This window comes from Pseudomyrmex gracilis, unplaced genomic scaffold, assembly GCF_002006095.1.
Source record: "Pseudomyrmex gracilis isolate BER0280 unplaced genomic scaffold, ASM200609v1 scaffold_34, whole genome shotgun sequence".
In the NCBI taxonomy this organism is placed as follows: Eukaryota; Metazoa; Arthropoda; class Insecta; order Hymenoptera; family Formicidae; genus Pseudomyrmex; species Pseudomyrmex gracilis.
In genome coordinates this window covers 505,793-531,305 of record NW_018020618.1, presented here as the reverse complement: position 1 = coordinate 531,305, position 25,513 = coordinate 505,793, and the positions used below count along the sequence as shown (strand labels likewise).

The 25,513-nt window shown below is 40.5% G+C and overlaps 1 long non-coding RNA gene across 1 annotated transcript in view; it reads left to right on the top strand.

Moving 5' to 3' along the window:
* The window catches only part of LOC109852741, a 126,704-nt gene extending 103,169 nt beyond the window's left edge, over nt 1-23,535 (top strand). Inside the window, exon 3 of the long non-coding RNA XR_002250031.1 lies at nt 23,402-23,535. This is a non-coding gene — a long non-coding RNA (uncharacterized LOC109852741). The remainder of the gene's footprint in view (nt 1-23,401) is intronic.
* Nucleotides 23,536-25,513: the final 1,978 nt, after the last annotated feature.

The following is a 25,513-nucleotide window of genomic DNA, read 5'->3' as shown; positions in this document are numbered from 1 at the left end:
CTGTAATGCTCATAAAATAACAAAAAGAGAAGATCAAGAGATATAAAACAATTCTATGTAAAACAAAAAGCGAATAATTTTAATAAAAATTCAGCTTGAAGAGAATTTTGAAAATGTATCGAGTTTTATTATTAAACAGTCTATTGAAATAGCCAATGTGTCTGTAACATTTGTATTTTACAAAATGCAACAAAATTTCTCGGCAGTACTCGAACATAAAATTTTACTGTACCTACAGAAATGAATAATCCGCACAGGTATATCTATCTTCACGTGTATTATAAGCATTATTGTAATTATTCAACAAATTTAGTGTCAAGTAAAATTAGAGAATATATTCCGTGTATCTCCAATCGAAACGCAGATTAAAATTCATGCAATTCCAATATCCGTTTGCATTAATTATCACCAAAAAAGAGCTCGAATATATTTCGAGAACGAGGGATCATCGTAGATTTTCTTTCATTCGAATTCAGTTCGGAAGAGGTCGACACACTGATGCGAGTTAAATTTAATAATCGCTAAATTCTTGAATCAATCAATCAACTATCGAATCTCTCGAGAGAGTGAACACTTAATTAAACTGAATTCAATTTCGGCCAGCATCAAACTCCCTCGTCATCAAGTTTGCATTGTTCTGTCCGACGATGCGCGAACAATTATAAAAACAAAAACGCGCGTGTGTTTTATATCTTCAAATAAATTTTTGAGATGTATTTACACGCGCGACCAACGATTTGTGAACTAAAACCGGATTGATTCGTCGGGCTGAAAATTTTCATGCAACCTCGTTACCTAACGGAAGTCGCCGCACATTTTCTCGATTTCTATCGCAACACGGCTCGACGATTTATACATGTACGGCGGAACACGCTGAAAATTGTACTCGCTGCGAGATACATCGCGGATCGACGTGCGCACGTAAACGCGTATTGGCAATATCTATTACGTCAACGCACATTTCGTCATTAAATGTCCATCAGACTCGTTCGACGATCGAAATCGAGTATATCGTGTCGATAAGCGCTCTTCCGGCACGGAATGCAGTCTACTAAATTTGATTAAAAGAGCTCTCGAGCGCACGGTAGCGCCATCGAAGTGCTGTAATTTATTGTCAAAGTTCCTTTAATTAGTGCCATGAAGTTATTTAATACTTCGCAGTAACGTAGCAGCAATGTTGCACTGCGATCGATATCATCGATGTTGCGCGTCACTCGCTTTTAATTTCTAACTATCTATCGCGCAATATTTATTTTATAAGTCATATTTTGCATAATTCAATTGAAAATGATTTATTTTCACTTAAATATCATAATGAATTTCACGAGTTCGTGACTTATACTTCTCTGTAAAAAAATTGTATAATTAAAAAGCACCTCACTTCGAACTGAAATTCTACGATTGCCGATTTTTGTTTCGAATAAATGTAGAATATTTCTGTGCGATTGATTTGAGCTGCTTCTGCACAGCAGAGCAAATAATTGTGTTAAAATCGTTCCTCGAGTGATCAATCGGCCACGTGGAATTCGCGTCAACCCTTCCGTTCGTCCGACGACGACTGCAATGAGGCATAAAATGATCGTAAATGAAAACTGCCGGACGTTGTACGTGACCGCGATGCGCTTGAACTCGTGCCAGATCGCATCTAATTACAAACTTGTCGATGCTTATTCCCGCGGGAAAATCTTTCCGGTTTGTACGTTCATCCCCTTTCTCTGTCTGCCTCTTTCCGAAAAAACGACAAAAATTTCTACCCTTCTTCTACCCTCTTGCCATGTCGTAAACCATCTCAAACTACCGCGATCTCTACTTTCCTTGACGTATTTTCTGTGAAAATGCAAATTCCGGGTCACTGACATCAACTCTCGAATCGAGCGATATATCGCATCGACGACGTGGAAGGGAAGTGGAAGTACGTGTGCGGAAAAGATAGAAGGTATACACCGTGGATATACATATATCTCCAACGAATTTTTCTATATTCTCGTTTGTGTGTCCCCGGGTAATCTCGATGACACAGTCGATCTCATGCGCACGATAAGGGGAAATCACCGTTAATCCAGTAGAAGACTGAAAATCGATATCAAAACTTCACTCAACAAAAACGCGAAGTAGGTATATAGCTTGAAATTCAATAAAAGATAAAATTGGTTAAAACAGGTAGATATTTCCAATCGTGTATCTGATTATACGTAAATTTCGTCAATAATTGAAAATCGTTCAAACTACGATTGTACATACTTAAGATTGTTAAAACCGATCGCCAGCATAATTAAATGTAAAAAAATCGATGTAATACTTTGTACACTTTCCCGCGGCCATGGCGTTATAAATCATTTTCGACGAATACCGTATGACTATCTACGCCGGCGATTTTCTGAGAAAATCGCTATTCATATCTACGTGCCAAACCACCTGTCTTAGCCATTCGGCACGACTCGCTTCGAAGCGTTTTCACCTCAACCGCATATTCCCCTTAGTCGTCAAATGGACAGCCACGTCGGTTCTTGCAAATGGCATTCGAAGATCGCGCACGACTATGAAAGGGATTCGGGGGTCGTGCCAGCCCCTCGTGGCAGTCTAGCGCAACCCCCGGCGCAAATGCGGCGCGCGGTTTGCAAGGGGAAGAGAAGAGAGAAGCAGATTAGAGAGATCGATAGATAGATAGAGAGAAAGAGAGAGAGGGAAGGACAGAGGTAAGGCAAGGAGAATTCTTTTGGTTAACCACAGCGATAATCTCAGAAATCGATCCACTGCGCGAAAGGGCTTCACGGTCTAATTCGGGGCGACGTGCATCTCGTGGTTCTCGCATTACGACTGCCCGAAGTGGCCAATCGGGAACGCTCGTGTCTATTACTCCCTGGACTGCACCGAATTGCAAACGCGTCGTATACGGCGCTACCGAGGATGCCTGATGATGACAGTCTCGGCAAACCAAGAGCCGCGCCGCAATCCTAAGATGAGCACCGCAGTTGGCGCTTATAATAAAGACTCATCGTGTCGCCAAAACGATAACTAAAAAAGAAATTACACGACTTTCTAAAATCGCGCGCACAGTTTGAAATATTCTCAAATTCAACTCTCGAAAAATGAGAACATCGAAATTCGAATTGCAATAATTTCTGCAGATAATAAGCGAAGTCTTAAAATATTTTCGAAGAAAACCGAGGAATAGCCGAGGAAATCGAACGCCTGTCATTTGAGGGTTTCAGTGGCATCGTGTTACCATTTAATACACGCGACTGTTGCCGCGAGACAAGAGAAGTCTCAGCAAAGACTAAGTTTGCCTCATTTGCTCGTCATTGTTACGAAGTTCACCGTTTGCCGCGAATCATGTTAGTAAGACACCGATGCAAAGAGGAGATATATATATATATATATATATATATATATACATTTTCGAGACTGTTACGAATTGAAACGCGTCTTCGTCAAGTTACGATGAAACAATCTCGAGCGGAACTAATCACAGCTTCGCGAACAAACGTTAACTTAAGCGAGACAGGAAACGCGGCTCGAACTGCTTTTTTTCTCCTGTAGCTGTCATAATATTTTCAGAAAATAGAGCAACGTTAATGCTTATTTTTGCGGATTAACCATTAAATTCCAAGCTCGTAACTGGCGTCACGAGAAAAAAAAGAAGAAGAAATATGGCGACGGCGAAGCACGATGAAGCACCATTCTTCTTTCCCGACAACAAGAAACGGCGCGAATCTCAGAGACGTAAAAAAAAATAAAAATTAATTACGCCATCCGTTAATTACGAAACTTCCACGAGTACGAAGAGCGAAACAACGACCGTGTCCCGAGGCAACTTTAACTGAAATCGAGTTTTGTAAACTTGATTAGGCGTTCCGCGAGTAAATTGATAAGCTCGGTGTTGAATTGTAAGTATCGAATATCGTGGAAACGAGCTGTTTCGATCCGACGTCACGTCGCGGTAGCTACGCGAGAGAAAAATAAGTTTCGAGAGAAAAGCAGAAAGAGGAGCTCGCGCTGCGCGATTCCTCGCCTGTCGCTTTTCACTCCTGCTCGATCCCTCGCGTTCAGATTTTGTTTGACTTTCAAATGGAAACGGTGACTGCGGCGCGGCGTCGCGGATACTCGGAAGCCTCTTTAACTTATTGCGATTTTCTTTAGAACGATGACCTTATATTCATTCTCCACTTCTCGTTTGTAGAAACGAACGTGAAGCAGAACTAGAAACTAGCTTGCAGCTCGATACTTCCTAAAAGTTTATAAGTTCATGCGTTTTCGAAATAAACGTCTTAACGACCATCGGTGCCTCTGGTTCGATGTCAATCGATGATCGTGTCAACTACTCTGCTCTCTCTTAATCAGAAAAAACTCGCGACTTTAGTTAAAATTTAATGCAAAAAATATTGAAGCTAATATCGCATACAGAGATGTAGTTTCTCTCTCAAGATTGTGAAAAACTTCATTTTTATATCGCTTGTAAAAAAATCTACAGTTCCACTTTGCGAGCCATAATTTTGGACTTTCCACATTATCGCAAATGTATATCATATTTAGTATTATTTTCAAGTGTGTATGTACGCGAAGCTTACATTTGTATCGCGAATAAGGTGATACAACACCATTTCTCTCAGGAGAGACACCAATTAGGTCAGTTCGGAATGTTCCATTCCGCGGAACGCGAACTCGTGGCCTATATTTCTGCATCTGATATACTGCAGATACTGAGATATCGCGGGTAATTAATCGCGGAATGCGCAAACAAGAACAACAGAAAACAAAGGAACTCCCCGACCGAATGCAATGTAAATGGAAGAGTTATGTACAAGCTAAATGAAGAGCGGTAATCGAAGAGGAGAGGAAAAGGAAGCGCCATTTACTCCCTTCTCAAACTTTGCTCTCATCCTTGTGCGCGCGACTTCCTTCCACGGAGACGCGACACTTCGAGAGGAGCTTTCATCTTGCGGCCGATTCGCTAAGAGGAAAGTTTCCCGTATGAAAAATATAGCGACTAGACTGTAATCGGGTAGACTGCACGCGGTATTCTTTTCCGAGATTGCATCTCTCGTAAAAATCCGTAAGATTGAACAAGTTGAGTATCTCGTTGCGCTCCCCGCTGTAATCCGTGTAAACTCCTTCGACGCGGCTTACATCTTGTTACAGTTCCATGTTAACGTCTCGGGTGAAATTTTCCGCCGATGATTTACATTGTGTGCGCCACTTATATGTGTGTACAAATTTTCTCTAAATTATCGCGATGAGTATTATCGTAAAAGATCAAAAGTGCAGTTATAAGATAATATTTTTTCTTGAAAAATTTTGTTAAATTACGAACTTTTGCAAAATGCAATAAAAAAGGAAACGTGCGATACCTATAAAAAGAAATAGCGCGCGAATAAATTTGCAGCGAGAAAACGTTTATCTCGAATAAAAGGCTTTCTCTGTGCACTCGTATCGTTCGTGCGTGCACGACGCGACGCACGAACGAAACCTTTTACGCCACGTGTTACTGAGTGATAGCGGCGCCGCGAAATCTCATTACCTCTCGACAAAGACTTTCCCTGCGCGATACAAAGAGAATATATTCAGAAAAAAAGTTACTTTCAGATGACAAACACTTCTCAAGATTAACTGCTGCCTGAACGTAATTTATCGCAAAATTTGCCAAGAGAAATTGTCGACACGTCGATCGACTTTCGCAATCAGATCGAATTTTATTCCGCAATTGTACAGCACGATACATTGTTCACGTGTGCTTTAAGATAGAAAGAAAAATAAAATAGAGAAATTAGATAATAGAAATCATATTTATCGTGCTAACATTATCGCATTTTCTATATAAGCATTTTTTATATAGTTTTATGACAAGTACTCGTAATGTTTTATATTTAATATCTTCTTATTCTGTAGTCAAAAAATAATCTTTTCTTAAAGTTACACATACTTTGCACATCGAGACGAGGTAAATACGAAGTGTCAGATATTTCGAAAACTATGTTTACACACGCGCGCGCACACACATATACACACACACGTTCCGCGTAGTTTATTATGTGCTTACACGTGTGTATTACTTTATTTGTCATTTTCACCACTAGATGGAAATATACAAAAACAATATCTACTTTCCCGAAAGCAAAATTGTTGACTTGACATTATATAAAGGCGAAGAAGCAAAAATAATTTACATGCATGTTTTTTTGTTTTATGATGCGGAGATACCGTGATCAAGAAGGCGGTATATCTCCCAGATAGCTTTGCATAGTTTATCTGCTCAGCGCGATGATATAAGAGGCATCACAATTTTTGATAGTGGGGGAGTGGAACATTCCCCCGTAATCTAAGACAAACATAAATTGTTAGCAATAAGAAGCTGCAAGAGAAGAGTTTCCAACGACGACTGGCCTCGGGACTCGAACCTCGATCCTTCGCTTTACAGACCACTGCTCTCTGACCGGTTGACCACTGGGACCTACGGTCAAAACCTTTCTTGTTTCCTTACACGTATAGAAATACATTTGGTATTGTATAACAATAGTTATACTAAATTTGTTCTCAACAATGATGTAATTTTATAACATATTTTATTTTTTTATTTTTAGCATTTTTTAATTCTATTAATTAAATAAGTATAAATTACGAGTATTATTTAAATATTTACAGTTGCGTATATATTTTTTGCATATTACAATAAACCTGTCATTTGACAATAACATGTGTATATCGCAAGCGGGAAAGCATCTATTATAGAATTTAGTTCCGCAAACACTACACATGTTAAGTATGTAGTAAAAAGGACTCGCTTGCATTTGAAGAAAAGAGAAACAAAAAGAAAGAGAGAAAGAGAGAGAGAAAGAGAGAAATAAGAAACGCGAAGTTTGAAAATTGTAAAGATCGATAATTAATACACAGAGATCACTTTCCTCTTTGACGCGTGATAAATAATTGGAGATCTCTAAACTATAGCATTTATTACATAATTTTATAACAATTATTCGCAATGTTATTTATATTCTTATTATTTCTGTTGTCGAAAAATTATTTCTTCTCGAATTATACTTTGCACGTCAAGACAAAGTAAATACGAAATGTAAGGTTTCGAAAACTATGTTTATATACACGCGCGCGCACACACGCATACACGCATACATATTCTTCGTTTGTACTTTATCATGTACTTACACGTACATAACACGTGTGTATTACTTTATTTATCATTTTCACCACTAGATGGAAATACACAAAAACAATATCTACTTTCCCGAAAGCAAAATTGTAGACTTGACATTATATAAAGACGAAGAAGCAAAAATAATTTACCTACAATTCAGATGCGGAGATACCGTGATCAAGAAGGCGGTATCTCCCAGATAGCTTTGCATAGTTTATCTGCTCATGTGATGACATAGAGGCATCACAATTTTTGATAGTGGGGGGGTGAGATGTCCCCCCGTAAGCTAAGACAAACATAAATTGTTAGCAATAAGAAGCTGCAAGAGAAGAGTTTCCAACGACGACTGGCCTCGGGACTCGAACCTCGATCCTTCGCTTTACAGACCACTGCTCTCTGACCGGTTGACCACTGGGACCTACGGTCAAAACCTTACTTGTTTCCTTACACGTATAGAAATACATTCGGTATTGTAACATTTATTATAACAATTGTTATAATAAATTTGTTTTCAGCGATCATGTAATTTTATAATATATTTTAAGCATCTCTTTATTTTAGAAGTTAAATAAATAAAGTGAAAACAATTAAGAGTATTATTTAAATATCCTCAAATGTGTAAATTTTTTTAAATATTTTGTCTATGAAGCCACGTTACATGATGCTCATTCAATACATACCTATGTACATCCAAAGTCAATTCCGCGCGACACGTAATTAAATAAAAGATTTATTTCACTGTGAGGCTAAAATGAGTACATTTGTCTGCACAGTGGTTCGTAACATTAATCGAATTTGCAAACAAAAATGTAATAACGCTTGTTGAACGCGGAAGTACGCATTTATTTGAAGCTTTTTATCAACGTTGACTGACGTGAATATCCGGATTTCACACTCCACAAAAATCTCTCAAAATACACACAAACACACATAGCGTTTTACATGTATTTCTTTTTTTTTTTCATAGAAAAACTCAATCCTTTGTGTTTCTTTTTTTTGAATGCGGCATGAACAACTCGCATTCACTCGAATCGATTGTGTAAGAAAGCGATATGCATGTATATCGATCAATAGCAATCTATGGCAATTCAATTTACGCAGCAGTTGCATCAGCAACGATTCTCTTTGATTCGGTTTCCCTTTTCGCACGTATCAATTTCCCGTTTGTGTTTTTCGCATAACCAAGATTGTTTTCATCAAATAACACAGCTCTTTTAGTCTACAGCACTTAAATTAATTAAAATTTATTTAACGTACGCTCAATATCGCGCCAGAAATCTATATTTTTGTGAAACCTATTACTTCCTTACAAATTGCGACGTAACGTTCTCACGCGTCAATAAATCTCAGGATGATAGTTCCTTTGTTTTTGTATTTGTAATCAATTAAATTAGTTACGTGAGACACGCTCAAAACAGTGACGTTTCAGAATAAAAACTTAGTTAAAACGAGCTTAGTTTAAACGAACTCGTTTCACACAGAATACCAAGTTAGTTGAGTGTTGTATGCGCCGAAAATCAATAGTCTCTCGACAAGGTGTGTGCCGATTCGAAAATTCGAGCGTCACACTCGGTTCTCCACGGAAACGCGTGACAAGCGCGCGCGAATCCTCATACTCTCCTTCTGATTGTGCAGTTCGGGCACATTTCGCCGATGATTTAGACGTGTGTGACGTGGGGGAGATCCACGGTTGGCGTATGGAAACGACGCACGCGCGTCCGTATATCTACAGCGATCGGCGACGATCTATGCCGTTTTCACAGTGGATGCACCCGCGATGCACTTTTATCCCGCGCGCCTCGCCACGACCGGTTGCTGCTCTCCCGCCGCAAAGTCGAATCGATAGATATTATTTCCGGCCTGTGCACGACACACGTTGAATTCACAATGCGCTTCCGCGTGCACGCACCTATCATAATAATGCCGATGCGTTTCGCGCACAGATTACGCGCGTCTCTCGTTTTTTTTTTTTTTTTTACCTGCAAATTGCGTGCCCGGTTGAATATCGTTGTCTAATCGCTTTGTGATTGCAACGTGATGATCATCGCGCATCACGATAAGGCGCGAACTGTTATCGCCTAACAGTTGCGACAATTGCGATTATAGTTCTATAAAGTCGGCGCTTTACGGCCGGGATTCAGTCGTTTGGCGTTTCCGAATTTCTCGAAAACGCGAGCGAACTGTGTTAAAGTGATAGAGAAGTTACTTCCGAAAGGAATACGACGTATTCGTCTCTGCAGCAAAATGGATCTAACTTCGCTTCCGTATAAGCTTAATCCTATGGGGAGTTGACGAGGTTCGCAGCGTTCGCGTCTCCCATTTCGATTAGAAGATTCAAGTGCGCCCGCCAGACCCCAGGTCGTGGAATTAAGCTGTTCTAGACTCGACCCGGTTTCTCGAATAGAACCGGTTTTATAATAATGCCATTTCACGCATTTTCGCATTCGCGAACACATAGCGAATGTTCTAAGTAAAGCAAAATACTTGATTTTCGCAATATGAAAATCCCAAACACGCTCGATACGAACTAAACTATGATAGGTATTTTGTCGCAATATACTGAACCATGTAATATTCAACATCAATCATTTCCAGACGTGCAATAGTCGTACTGTCAACCTCCCTCTCGATTTCCACTTTAATTTCCAAAAACCGGCGGCAAACGAACACCGCCGCGCGCATCCATACCCATCTATTCGACCGAAAAACTCATTCGTCCATTTTTAACTAGTTTTTCTCTCCAAACAGAATTTGCGCTTTCGATAGAACAAAACGAGAGTTCTCGCATTCTTTCTCGAAGCATCGTTAGCGGGTATGAAGTAGCGTCCAATTATTATCGACATTCGGCGAAGGCGAGTTTTGTGGACGTGCTTAATAAAGATCCATTCTCCGCGCGATTTTCACCCATAATTTTCGCATCGCGCGATCGTTAAAAACAAGCGCAGAGCGAGCGGACCAGAGAGAAAGAGAGAGATAAAAAGAGAGAGACAGCGCCGAAAAAGTCCCGCACGTCATTACTGCTGACAAATCGGCATGCGAGCCGATTCGAAAACACTCATCAATTCTCAAAGGAGCCTCATATAGCGGAGACCGCTCATCGACGGTGCCATCGGGAGCCATTAAGTTTCTCCCGGATAGCCGAAAAGCGTTCTGCGATATGCCCGGGCGCGGAGGAGTACGGTATATGTACCAAAGCGCTTAAATTTAATCGGAGGGTGGAAATATGCGGGGGTGGAAACGTGCGAGCGTATCGACGGCGACATGGGAATAGTCAATGGGGCGGAGGAGAGAAACGACGGTAAAATTTATTATCGCGTCAATTAGAAATTGATGGAACGTTGAACGATAATCGATTTAGGATCGAATCGGTTCATCTCGAATAGTCTGTTCTGTCCGTCTATGGGGTAGTTATCGTCCTGTTGGTCAAACGTCCGCCAAAACCTATGAAAACCGCGGACAGGAAAAAAAGAAGAGGAAAAATAAAGCTCTTCTGTTCTCTTTTCTGTGTGCGTTACCTGTTAAAGTTCAATTCGAAGAGAACAATGTTTCTAATGTGTTTTCTACAGAGCCACCGTAATTGAACTATCTTCCATTGTTTGTTTGCGAGTTTTTCTACAGCAATAGCAGCTATAACACAGCCGAGTGAACGTAAATATATATACATATATATATATGTGTACACACATAAGATCTACTGAGTTAATGTTTCATAAAAAAAGCTTCTTTACAAAGAAATTTTCTCTTCTCCCTCTTTTACGAGCGTGTTTTATTTCAACGCGCAAACATCGCTGCTCCAATATTTTAATGCTATGTTTGTAAAAATAATTAGACTGGGTTTTTTTTATTCACAAGTTCGAGATATTTTATCACTGCATAAATTGTGCAAATATATAATTAATAAGATTTTACACATTTATCATTCTACAGTCGTGCGCACCAACAAGTTGGAAATATCGTTAGCCGGCCTGTCGCGTGAGATGTTAATTTATTATAGCTTCGACGTTGCACAAAGAAAATCCTCGTGGTCGCTGCAGCCCGTTAAAAAACACGGTTTGTAAAACCAATTCGCCCGAATTTACTTCTCTCTCTTTAAAAAAGCCTCTCTTTAAAATCATGTGTAACGAACCGCAACTCGCCGACTATTTTCCATCGTGACCATTAATCACTGACTTTTTATCGGTTAATGTAAAGTACGCGCATATTGTGGCACGGTCAATGTAAATCGAACCAGAGACCACTACATTCGAAAAGAGTAACGAACGGAAAATTCTGGCCGCGTTTTATCGTCCGTAACAGTATCCGAACGGAAAAACATCATACAGCAGATTACGTGAATATCTTTCCGGACTTATTTTCGTTTCTCTTTTTCACGGAACGGCTACCGCGATGCAGAATTTAAACAAGCCACGAATCAATTCCTCTCTCGTTTAATCTCACGAATATATATATATGTACATATATATGTACATATCCACGGAGTTTCCTCATTCTTCGCGTCGCTGAATCGCTCCGGAAACATTACAAAGTCACGAATGCGCACCACACTGTTTGAAGTGATTTAAATTTGTGCACACCCTTAATCCCTTTCATTCCCCGTTCTTCTTCCGTGGGGGGGGGGCTTCAAATCCGCGCGACCCTCGGCATCCCATTATTTTCCGGCACGGGGACCTGTTGACTTTAATTGCATACACGAGCATCAAGTCGTCAGAATAATCCTTTTCCCAACTCCGACCGCGACTTTTCTCCCTGGCTACTCGGAAACTTTGCACTTTGGGGGATGACAGCGGATCCGAGCGGTGGTGGAACACGACGTTGAATGACCGGTCGAACGGATAATAAAAGGGAGAGACGACGTCGACGCTGAGAGAGAAATCATGATGCCGATAAAGCGACTTTGCGACTCCTTCGCACGAAGATGGGGAAGGGAGACACGTGGGAAGAGTGAAAGAACGCCGAAGGAGATGGGGGTGCCAAAGTTCTCTACACAGAACTCAAAGGCGTGCCATTCCTATTTTCTCCATTTTGAACTGTCGAGAGGCCGACTTCGCTTCTACCCGGGGGCACCATACTAATTAGAAAACTTGGAAAGTCCCTCGGATCATAAGGATGACAGGATGATAGAGATGGAGATGAGAGAGAAAGAGAGAGAGAGAGAAAGACGGAGAGGAGAGGGAAAGACGAATCCCGAGAGCCCGCGGCAAAGTCTACGTCGCCGAAGTAACGGGAGACTTCAGTGCAAATATTTGTCGCAGAGCGAGTTCGTTTGCGTTCCCGAAAGGAATCAGGCGACGCCGCCATATCCAATGCATACGGCAAAGAATTAAATTGTTAGTTAGTAAATATCTAAGTTTGCACAAAACGCGTGAGACACGAGATTGTACTAGCTCGTGTAACTTACGCCATACTTTTTCCTATGTGTGGCAAAGCAGATTAAGTCGCGAGATCGATGCTCATATATACGTGTCCGATGGATTATCGTAAATAATGCGCTTTCCGCTGTTTTCCGCTCGCGCGGTTAAGGGACCGTTACACGGGGATACGGAAAACGCAAGTTCGATAAAAATAAAGAACGAATGAACGAATGGAGCCGCGGGAGTATCAGATGTGTGTACGTTATCGCACGGAAGGAAATGCGTATCGACGGAAATAAAGCGTCTCGCCTTCTTTGCCCTTTCCCTTCCCCAAGGGAAAAACCGTATTCGTATTACTCACGTTCGAAGGCTTGCTTTCACAAAACCAAATGACGTTCTTCTTCGAAAACGATGTGTCTGTTTCGAAGAATACGCAAAACATCGGTAAACTACTTTAGCGATACAAAGACGTAGCGAGACTGATATTGCGGAAATATCCATAAATCTTAACATCCTTAAAGTTTATCTTATCGGTTAGTTTGCAAATAAGATGAAGCGACAGATCTACAGCTGCGCTCGCGTAAACTTGGGTATTACTAGTCAATCTCTGCATTTGTTTAGATATAAAACATAAATAACTAATAGCTATATCTAAATTAGTGTTGCAAATAAAATATCGTGTTGATTACGTAGAAACAAAAATAGTAAATTTACTGACAATGAAATGCGCGATAAAGCACAAATGTTATTTAAATTTTTGCGAATGTGCACACATTGTTTTGCACCTATTTTTGTAATAAATAGCTCATACAACTTTTTTAAAAAAATACTTGACTAAATCTCCACTTCGCTGTTTCAACAACAACCTGTTTTTTTTCATGATTGTTTTGGTATAACAGCAAAAGTTACCGGCTCGTATTTTTGTACGAATAAAATTATTTTAAACTTCCTCTTACCCGAAAATATACACGATACTCGGAGCGTTTTTTCCGAATCTCTGCCTTCCAGCAAAAAGAAATAACTAACTTGGAACAGAGCCAATTTCTATATATCATATATATATATAAAGAAGTGCATTCTTGAAACACGATAAAATATGCTATGCCAACCGTATTTTTTCTCTCTCGTATTTTTCAAACTTTTTTTACACTTCTCTAATAGCTTTGTAATTAATTTGCGCTCGTATAATGTTCAAAGTTCATGTATAAAAAATATTAATTCGCACATACAATAAATATATACACACACACACACACACATATATATATATATACAAGAAATCAAAGTTGAACAATTTTACATTTTACAGTTCGGTAAGAAGAGGATAATCTTTCAAAAAGTTGATCACATCGCTCTTTTAATATCAAGCGACGTCTTACAACTTACAGCTGCGATGAATTTAATTCTATTGGAAGTACTTTCAAAGTTTGCGGAATGTCGTAGTCGTGAGTAGCAAATGATATGAAAATATTTCACTCTGTCTCTCGCTTCTCTCCGTCACGCTGTTATTGCGAAGGATTCCAGCGATAAATCCTGCAGCGGAAAAGTCACGGCGGAGCGCGGAAATGAACAATTATATTTTCAGCAACGGTCCTCGATAAAACTTCACCGAGCAAGCGCTTGCAATGCGGTCGGCGACGAAAGTAAAGCGTGAGCGTGTTTGATAAAAGAGAAATTTGTCGCGTCACAATTATTGCCAAGTCGCGAGACTCGCGCGAACAAACTTGAAACTCCGACGTCGATGTCATTGCGCAAATCTGTTTCAAAGTTAAACACGATTCAGACGCGAGAAAGACTTTATCTATAATTTTATAATATATGCTTGGTTATAATTATTAATAAAAAGATACACTAAAAAATCTCATAATTTCATAATTTCGCATTTAAATATTTTACCTACATTTTATTGCGAGTCGCATATCTAGCTTGAATGTTACTGTCGGAGCAACAAATTCACTCATCAGGTTTACTCGTCCGAAAATTCGTTCGTAACAGAATACTATCAAAATCAGTCGGCTGAACTCTCCTCCACTCCTCTACGCTTATCTCGTAAATGAGCGGTAACGAAAGCCGACTGCAACAATTTATCAAAACGCTAAGGTAGCAATTAATAATCCGCTCGCGGTGTACCGATGAAACTACTTGGCAGCGAGGAGAAAAACGATTCGGGACCATTGTTGCGTATCAGCGTGCTGACGCTGAATTAAGGAACTCAATTACGGGCGAAGATTATTAATATCCTGCGGCGCGATAGCGAGCTTAAAACACACATTGTATCAGTGAACGAGACAGCTGAATGGCAAAGCGGGCGTTTCGAGAAGTGGAATTGCCAATTTCACTCCACAGTTTGCACATCGCTTCAACGTCATCGAACCGATACTGACCCCGACCTGTGTCTATTTCGCGTAGATATCTTCGCGCTCGGAACAATAGCCACTCACGTTCTCTGTAGTCTCCACTTCCAGAGAACAATTCGTGATCTAACAAAAGTCAACGCGGTAATTGGAGGTCGACACCAGCAGTTCGCTTAACGGCAAGAGAGTATATCGAAGTAGTTTCGATATACTTCGCACTCTGGATCAACATTGACATACCGTAAAGCTATCAACAACATCCGCGTCGTTCCACAGCTTCGCGCCATAATATCACAGACAGGTTTCCTGGCCGCGTTTCAAGGGGCGCGCTTTCGCGTATTCGAAGAAGCGGTATCACGGCGCAAATTTATGAAACTATGCATATGTAATACGTACTCGACGATGCGGCTTCGGAGAGGGAATGAGAAAACAAGCGCGCGCGCGGTCGTGTTAGTTGAGGGATGGAGAATGGCTGAGGAAGGGAAAGGAGCGTTGTGCAGCCAGAGCGGCACAAAACCGTTCGCAGTTTTTACCGGGCGCCGTGATGCGCGTTCTTCTCGGCGGACGGAGAATTCCGCGGCATAAACAGACATGCAATTTTCTCGCCCGAAAAGTGGGTAGAATCCACCCTCAGAGCGGCTAACGCGCTTCCCGTTCGTCCATCCTTGATATTTCGCGACGTGTTGGCATGCGAATCACGTTCGCAGTTGGCGCTGGAGCAACACGCGGCAAAACCAGTCCTCCTTTCTCAAGTGAGAGATCGCCGTGCATTCGAGAGACCCCCGAGGAAGGATCGCCGAGGCGTCGCCTCCGAAACGGTTCATCCATGCGCGACCGTCTAATGACTGAAGTTTCATGTGTTTCTCTCGTCTCTCTCCCAAGTTCTCGAGTCTCTCTCGTTAAAATATCGTAATTAAACTTGTTCATTACCGCGATTACCTCGGCCATGTGCCGTGCTGCTGGCCGACGTTAATTTGTCTGCGCTACCACAAGCCGACTCGATAAATATTCATCGCGCGTGCTGTTACTTCGAGGTCGAAAGTCGTCGGCTGCATCTAACTTCTTGCCGCGAGTGCACACGACTAGCTAAAATTTGGCACTGACTGCGTCTCAGCGATCGAAAGAGAAAAAGAAAGAGAGAGAGAGAGTGTGTGTGTGTGTGTGTGTGTGTGTCTATTGAACGATTGATAAAAATGCTTATAAACGTTTCTATTTTGTTGGAAATATACACAATATATTTTTGCACATATATAAGATAATATTTATTTAAGTATAATATTTAGATATAAGTTACTCCATCACACGTCAATTTTCACTAACGTTAGTTTAGTCTTCGGTTTACGTTAGCACTGCGCGTGCACCTTCATTATGTACAGTGCTGTCGATATTGAGAGTGAGGTTAAATTTGGTCTTTTGAAAGGTTCGGAAGTTGTCAACTCGTACATGATGACAGCTTTGCACAAGCTAGTAAGATGTGATAAACTTGCGCATTTGTTGTTCAAATATTATTATTTTTTTTTTTTTTTTTTTTACTCTACTCTCCATCATCTTATAAAAAAATCACTATTCACAGAAATCAGAAATTTATTTATTTTCTGATAGATATGTACGTGTGATTAACGATCGATAAATGCGCGTGCAAGAGAACGCGCTTTATAATTATATCGCACCTTATCATCCCTATACAAGTCCATTAAACTGCGCTATTATAAATCCGTCTGCGCTGAATACCGTTTCATTAACTACTTTCTCGTGAAACAGCTTTAACCGAAAGCAGTTTGTCTGTAATTAGCTCCGTCGGCTTAACGGCTTCGAATAAAATCTCATTAACAGTATATCGTACGTGTAGTTCTATTACGGTAATCTTAATGTGTGAAAATTTACAGACTTTATGTCAGAGTAATTTGAAAACAATATGAAAAATAAACCCTCTCTCTTAACGAGTTCCACATAATATGTTGGATAAACGTCTCGTTATTTAATTAATCTCTAAATTGCCACGTACAAACTTGTACACGCTTCGGAAAATATTCGAATAATATTTGAGTAATTATACGTGGAAATACATAATCCGTTAATTGTTAATTAAAAGAAAACATTTTTATTTACTGTCGATTAAGAGAGAATTAGCACACGATCGCGATGCGGTAGCAATAAATCTAGCAATAAATTTTTCACGCACCGTAACATTTCCGTGAGCGCTCGAATATTTCCCGCGCGGCACAGTGTCGCGGAAAATGAAAGGAATCTTTATTCTCGCGTTTCCGGTTCGAGTAAACCGGACGGTCGTCTATCCCGCCCTCATTCTTCGTCTTATCCGAGTTTCCTCTCGTCGTCGTCGAGGTTGCACAAGCTGCGCCAGAACGGCTTCTGAGTAAACTCCGGCGAAGACGGGAGTAAATTTTAGGGGGTAGCTTTTGTGAGCGCACCGTGTCGGAAAGACGCTTCGTGTTCTCGACGCCGACGGATCAATTAGCAACGAGAGCAGAGGAGAGAAGACGATTCGCCCTTAAAGCGGATTTTACGGTGCACGACGGCGCTACTGCGACGTTACTGCCGCAGTAGTCGTTACTTTTATCGTCCATTCAACTCCGGAACACGGAGATCGACCGAGGATTACGACGGCATCACGTTTTGTTGACCTTGCTGCAAAAATTTTGAGAATCTCCCGCGATACGAACCGGAGATCGAAAAAAAAATTTGTTACCAGCTGTGGAAATTCTCACGGATTTTGTACATTCGTAACGTCGTAAACCGTCCTCGACCTCCGCATACATAACCGTGCGCATCGTCAGTTTTGCTATCAAACTTTACACGTTGCTGTCTGAATATAATACGTGAAGATGATACGTGGCGTGAGTTACAAGAGTTTCACCGCGGACGATGAAGTTCGCGCTTTACGAGATTTTTTTTTTTCACGTTTGCTTCGAGAGAACACACCTATATACTTATTAGATTATATTTACAGCATTTGCGTTTTAAATCTAATATGTCTGATTATTGATCGCGTGGAAATCCATTATTCCAGTGACTGAAATGCAAATCTTAAAAGCGCAATGTGTTGATCATCACGTTTGTTTCTCCGTTTCTTCTCGTCCGTTGGAAATCCGCCATCGTCTTTAACGTCTCGACGTTCGCATCGCGAGCGCGCACAGACGTCGCTTCTCTGCATAAATAATGCGAAAGCCATCCGTGTAAAAACCCGGCAACAGAGGCATCAACTCAAGAGCAGGGGGACTATTTTTCTTCTTACATCCGAGTTAAATTAATCCTCCCCAAGGAGTATCGATTAATTCGAAAGTCGCGACGATCATCCATCTTAAAGTCACACACCGCTCATCCCTTTGCGCCGAAACTCCTCGGAAAGAGACGAAAAGACGGCAGATTGCTTTGACAAGAACCGGGGAATTTAACGGGCCAGGGATATTAGTCACGCGAAAATAGCGAAAGCTTGTACCGACACGCTTTTCCTTCAAACCCTTTTAGAGAGCGCTACCCTTCCTCCCGTTCTACTCTATGAACCATCTAGAAAGACGAGCGCTCGGGAGCGCCGGCAGGCATTCGCCGGGGTTGATTTCAGAAAGGGCCACGGCGCATAATTCCCTGGTTATACGTTTGCCGGGTGGCCGTTATAACCCACTCGCTGCAATAAACATTTGTAATTCGCGAGTATGAGCGGACACTACGACGAGGGCGAGAGAGAAGAAGGGTTATAAGGCGGATTAGAGAGACCAACCTCGAGGTAGCAAGCGCCGACGCGAACGCTAAAAGCTTACTGGAAAAAATATCAGTAAATCTCACCGACTTGTTCCGCCGGCGTAGAGAAATTAACGACGCTTCTTCTTCCGCGTCTTGAATACCTTTCTTTATCCACCACCACCACCACCACCACCACCACTACCGTAGCATCTTTATGCGAACGTATAGGTGGTAGTTAAAATGTAAAATACTTCGAGATAAACGTACGCTATTAATTATATATACACGTAAATGTGCACGTAATTAATTTGAACATAACGATTAAACGTAGATAAGCGTCGGTGTGCACTATGCTCAAACATGTGTTTAAATGCAATACGCGCAGTCGTATACACATATATACGACTGCAAAGAGGGAGAGGCGAATATTTCTAACTAGAATCCAGTTGCGTTTTCACGTGTAGTGCACACGAGGACATCGCGTGCCCGACACGTAAACACCACTAGCGTGTGTGCGACGAAACAACGACTTTCTCAGGGAGAACTTTACGTGGCACACACCACTTACAACACAGTCGGGCGGAAGAGAGTACAGAGAGGAGAGCAATTACGAACATCTGCTCTCGAATCTACCGTACACACATACCGCGGCGGCGACTGAGTTCCAGAGTGGCTTTCATAAGCTCGACTTTAATCCTTAGACGTGTCCCAACGCTCATCAGCACCAGTAATACCCGTTAACATATATCCGGAGAGATCGTTAGATGCGGTGGCGGTGGCTGACGACGACTACGACGACGACGACGACGACGACGACGACGACGACGATGCGATGCGGCAAGCGTGAAGACGCGTTTTGCCAACTTTTTACTCGTCAAACTGATCGTTCACGCTTCGTTTCCTACCGTACTAGTTTTTTATAGGATATTTTTCACCGGACAGAACGATTGCGGATACTATGAGATAAACCGGGTGAGAAATCGTGCTTTATTCGCGTCAATTTATCGCGCGTAATATCTCGATGTTACGCAATGTGTTTAAAATATAATTGTTAAAAGTAATTATTAATAAAATATATATTTGGTAGTTAGTGTTATGACGAGTGATAATAACATGTTTATTATAAAGCAACGCATTTATTATTATTATTATATATACGGCAAAATTCATAAACATTCTGAATTGATAATAACGCAGACAGCTTTTGTGTGACGTGTTTGTTAACCAATCGAAAGCATGAAAACGTTTACACGATAGCGTAACTAATATGATCTATTTGACGTAGCTATTAACCGCGAATAAAACAAGAATATTATTGCAATTAATTTATGCGCGCAATATATAGAAATAAGAAGAGTTTAATATTCTGAATACACACATATGTGTGCACACCCAGACAGTATTATAATTAACAACGGATAATTAATAATGTAAAATAATCAATAATCATTTATGATGTCTATTATAACGTTAATTAATGGCAATATTGAAATATTAAAATACAGCGCTGCCAACCGGAAAATATAACCTCGCGGATTCGACATTTGTAACTCTAAAAGCCAAAGGATCTTTGTATTATAAACGAGCCCAAATTCCTCACGAGATGAACATAACTCGCGTAACAATACGGCGCCATGATTAATCAACGTCACTTCGTTAGGACGATTGCTGCCCAGGCTGACTGTGACCCTCCGCATTCCGAAATCATGAGAATTACGCAAGCATTTAGGTATTCTAATTTGTTATAACAGCAACGTCGACGTACGTGTCACTGTCGCGCTAAATATATGCGTCTGTTTACCAAAGACTAATAGCATAAATTTAATTATATCGTGATATTCGATAATCAATTCGGCCACGCGCAACAATTGTGTTTTCATTTAAAATATTATCTACGCTAATACGCAATCGTTGTCGCGTTATCTCTCGGAAAATATTTTCGCGTGGATCATATATATATATATATATTTGTTTTTTTGCACGCGTAGATATAATTTATAATTTTGTCAACAGGGTGAATATTTTCAGAAAATGCGTTTTTTTTTCTCACTCTGACTCGATAAAATAGCACGTACGAACATTTGAAGAGAGACGTAAAGATTTGTGCATAAATTACTCGCGTTGCCTTTCTAAAGCAGCATTTCTCATAACGCGCTATACAGCAAACATCTAGGCAGTGGTTTCTTGCGCCCTCGTCAGTTTGCACATATTAGCGTGGCTTTTGTCCCCTGCGGTTGGTTGAATACACCAACGAGATAGACATGCTGCGAATGGGCGGGCAAGCTGCTTTGATACTCTAACAAGCGCGAACCAGCGCCTCTGATTTACGTGTATTATACCCATCTACATAATGTTGACTCTTTGTGCTTTAACCAGATGAAATTATGACGGAAAGAATACTCTTTACACACTTTTATAGTTGCGTATAATTATTATGTACGCGTCAAGTTCGTTAAATTTAACATCAGGTGTAAGTTTTGGCGATAAAATTGCAACACTGAAAAACAGCTGACTTGTGTTGTAATGAAAAAAGCATCTACGTGACAAACAAATGACAAATAGACTTTTGTATATATATTGTAGTGTCATGTACACATTGCGCATCTTATTTTGCGAATAAAATAATTATTACTTGCGTCATTATTTCTCAGCAATTTCTAGAAGCTGCCTACACGTCAGAGATTAATTCCGGATAACTTTCGTTGTTGGCGTTGCATCGCGCCCGTTATATACTCCGCCCCCGTCAAGAGTAACACAATTATATCTTAATTACACACTACGTGTTCCCCTAAGAAAAGCCAGTTGATCGCTAAACTACTACTGCTAACCTCGTTTCCATAATACACACAGTAGTTATACACACCGCGGGAGCATTAATCTTCTTTGTGTAGCAAAATAATAACAACTGATAGCCAGCTTTGGGTTATATGCGTATTATAAAGTACTTCGCAATTAACACACGTCAATCTCCCGAAGCGTGAAATTGTGCGAAACTTTCTCATTGCGAATATGTTACTTCCATTATGCGTCCAAATGCAAATCGTGGAAAAGGAAAAGTGGAAACGTGGAAAAAGTTTAAAGGAGTCGCAAAAAAATTCAGGATGTGTAAAATTACTATCGGGAATTTTGCATCGCCAAGAGACATTTCATCGTCAATATTTTCAACGTTCGGAAAATGCGAAACGTGATTTATTTTTTTGTAGTTTTTTTTTTTGTTTTCGTCACCGGTTACGACTGCGAGAAAATTGCATATCTGCTATTTCGTCAGATGTCATCTCGCTTTACACGACACACGACGCACAACTCGGTGTAAACTAAGCCTGTATAACCTAGGAAAGCTTTGTATGCTGGAAGGTGACAATAATGTGCAGCCGATAGAGAGCCAGGAGTGGGATCGTGCATCCTGTTCGAAAACCGATAAACCGAAGGGTGAAACTATCGCCTCTTTCTCGCCGTCTGCTGCTGCTCGAGGCTCGAGCGCCTCCGTCGTGCCGTTTTTAACTCCGTTTCCGTTCTTTCTTTTCCCGCTTCGCTTTTTCACCTACGGCGCGCCGCGCAACGTCTATTTACCATAAAATAGAGTTTCCAGCTCTCTAGGCAGCCAGACTTGCATTTGCCGCCGCCGTGCCGTTTTATTTCTTCCCCTTCTTATCGCGCCGCGGGCGACATACTGAGAAAGTTCCGGATGCGCATTGGACGAAATCTCGAGTACATCTGACATTAGCCGCGCTCCGAAATACGACCCGCCACTTGAACGGACACATTTTCGAATGTGCAATATCGCGAACAATATCGCGCGCGTTGAGATTTTTTTTATTTCTTCGGCGTCATTATCTTTTTTGCACGAGAATATCAGTAAAAAAATAAACAAAAAAAGCGACATTTCTTCATCTAATTGTCTCGTTCTGCTTATCTTACTTAGCTTTCTCTGCAGACACACTAATTTTGTCAAACTTATTAAACAAATTAAATTATCTTATATGGAAAGATCAACACACATATAAAGTTAATGCAAATTTTGACAAATCAAGAATTTCTGAAGATCGCGCTTGCGTTTTACAAATCTTATTTATTTTCTACCTCGTTCTCACAACTTTGCCACATTCATCGATTCTATTGCTAGAGAACCATATATCCTGTACACACACAAACAAAATCATATCTATTTGAGAATATAAAACTTGTGCGCGATCTCATGACGGTAAAAAGTCTCGCGCAGCACTTTGAAACTGTATGTAAGAAGAAACATTTTTCGGAATTGGAAAAATACGATTCGGACACGCAATCTTGTATCAAAACCTGTAAATATCCTCTCTCATCGAAATCCACGCGGCAATAAACGCCTTACTTTAGGGAAATGAAAACTTTCAGGATACGCCATTCCGCACATATAGTTCTGTTCGACTTTCCGCATTCGGAACAGTTACGATCACACACATATCGAATAAACTATAAATCCACGCGTTACCTTAACTGCCTATCACGCTGAAAGTTCAGCACCGCGGGGAAACGTGCGTTTCTTTCGAGAAAAACAAACCCATCTACAAGAATTATATATATATATATATATTTATTTATTTCTTGTGTGCATGAAATTTTATTATCACGAGAGTTCAGTCCAGCAAAACGATTTGACCAAACGGATTTTAAATTAAATATTTGTTTCTGATATAAAAAACATGATATTGCGTATCTAAATAGAAAAAATATAACATAGAAACACTTTATTGAAAAATATTTCAAAAAATATATCAAAAAAATTTATTGATTTAGAAAAATATATATCTATCAAAAAAATTCCCGAAATATTTTACTACGTTTTATTATACGTGAAATTCTTTTTCTTTCAGCGCAACTATGCACGCGCAATACTGTGAGTGTCACCTATATGCCGGAGAATGCGATTACATTTGTGAAAAAGGAAAACCTCTATTTTCGAGGCCAATACACGCGAGGGGCGTGTAATTCGTCGTGTAAGCACGTCGACGAGGTAAGTCGACTAAACACGAACGGATCTCCAATATACGTGGCAGTCGTGCCGAACGTGAACTGGGACACGACGTTTCTTCGGCCTCGGCGTCGGAGTCTCGAAAATGGAAAAGAATATATTTAGTCACGTACTTACTACGAGAGGGGTTGAATAGCTGGATCGTAGGGGAAGATGGAGGCCATGAGCTAGCTACGAAATTCACGATCGTGCACGACGGCCGTTGTTTATTCGACTTCGAAACCGAAGGGGAAAAACACCTCGAAATGGAGAAGGAAACGGGTTTTGCCTACCCGATACGTCGACAGAGATAAAATCGCACAAAACGCCCACTAAAACTCTCGCGATATTTGCGTCACCGCAAATTTATGGGAACATTTCGCAGATATTGAAAGTAAAGTCGATTGCTCTCGTAGTTTTAAATTTGCATACGCGACTACGACTTTCTCAACAAGACGAACACCGTCAACCCAACACATCGTGCTGAAATGACATTTTTTCCAGCTTATGAAGTATAAAATACGGTATCTCGATGTTATTTTTTTTTTTTTTTTACTTTGCCTCATTTGTCTCAAAAGATCATGCAGTAAGAGGGTAGATTTCTATTTCGAGATAGCAAAAGGTTAGAGATTTAAATATGTTCTGCCAAAAATATAACTTAGAAGAGACAATATATAGGGTAAAGCGGATCATCGGGGTTGGTATCGTACAAACTCCATCACGAGGAGGACACTGAGTGAAGCTTTCAATTTGCCGTTACAGAGGATTATCCGCGTTCATGCTCCATTGTTTACAGTTTGTGTCAGTGGCGCGTCAAAAATATAAATTTTTCCAAAGAAAATAATATCTAGCTACGTCGTTAAAATAAATATCAAACTTTACAGCATTTATCGAGAAATTCACTTTTGCGTAATAAATTGCCGGAGAAATGTTATATTTCTTATGCGTTCTGTGATTTATAAATCTTTTCAGCTGCAAAAATTACATCGCAAAACATCACGGATTTCGTAGAGTCAATTTGTTTGTTTGAATTGCAAGTGAGAAATCTGAACACATCACAGAATGTGTATATTTCAGACGAATAACCGAATTGCGTGTTAAATCGAAATAAAATAACATTAATTGCACAGACGTTTAGTCGCGCGAGCGACGCAAAACGATATAAATGTCTACGACGCAACAAAATGAAAGATAAATTACTCGATGACAATCACAGAGACGAAATTTGACCTGTGCAAGCGCCGTCAGTTTGGACGGTTATATCGTGATTATATCGCGTTCCCCCCCCCCCCCCCAAAAAAAAACCCACTCATCGTAAAATTGAATTTCTGCTAGTCAGCATCGACTCAAAACGAACTAACAACACGCGAGATTGCATTTACGGCCGCTTGAAAGCGCGGCCTGCGCCACACACATTGGTGGAAATTTCCGTCAGAATTTCGATTGTGCGGCGAAATAGTTTGAATTCGAACGGCGCTATTATGTACATGCTTCCCAGCTGCTAAACGCGCGCGAATACCGACCGTAAAGTCCAACTCGCGAAACAGTAAACAGAGCTAAGCTTCTTATGGGCATAAATTCAGCTATATCAAGTACTAAACAAAGCAAAATAGTTCAGCATCCGAACACCAATCATATAAAACCGCAGAGAAAATTCGTTCGCAACGCGACTGTTTTTTTCCTCCGTTCTTTCCATTTCTAGATTTTCTCACGGTATCGACATAATCGCTACGTTTATGTAAACATAAACGAAAATTACCACATTCCCGGAAAATTGAAATAAAAATCCCGCGGTAGTATAATATTTTTATCCAATTTTGCAATCGCGCGCGTACGCGGATATATATATATATATATGAATACAGCTTTATCTAAAATTTCCAAACGTAGTTCAGCTTTGTAAGTGCATACCGCGATTTCGATGCGAATCGCGTACATGTGTCACTAGGGAGACTCGGATCTCTGTCTCGTATAA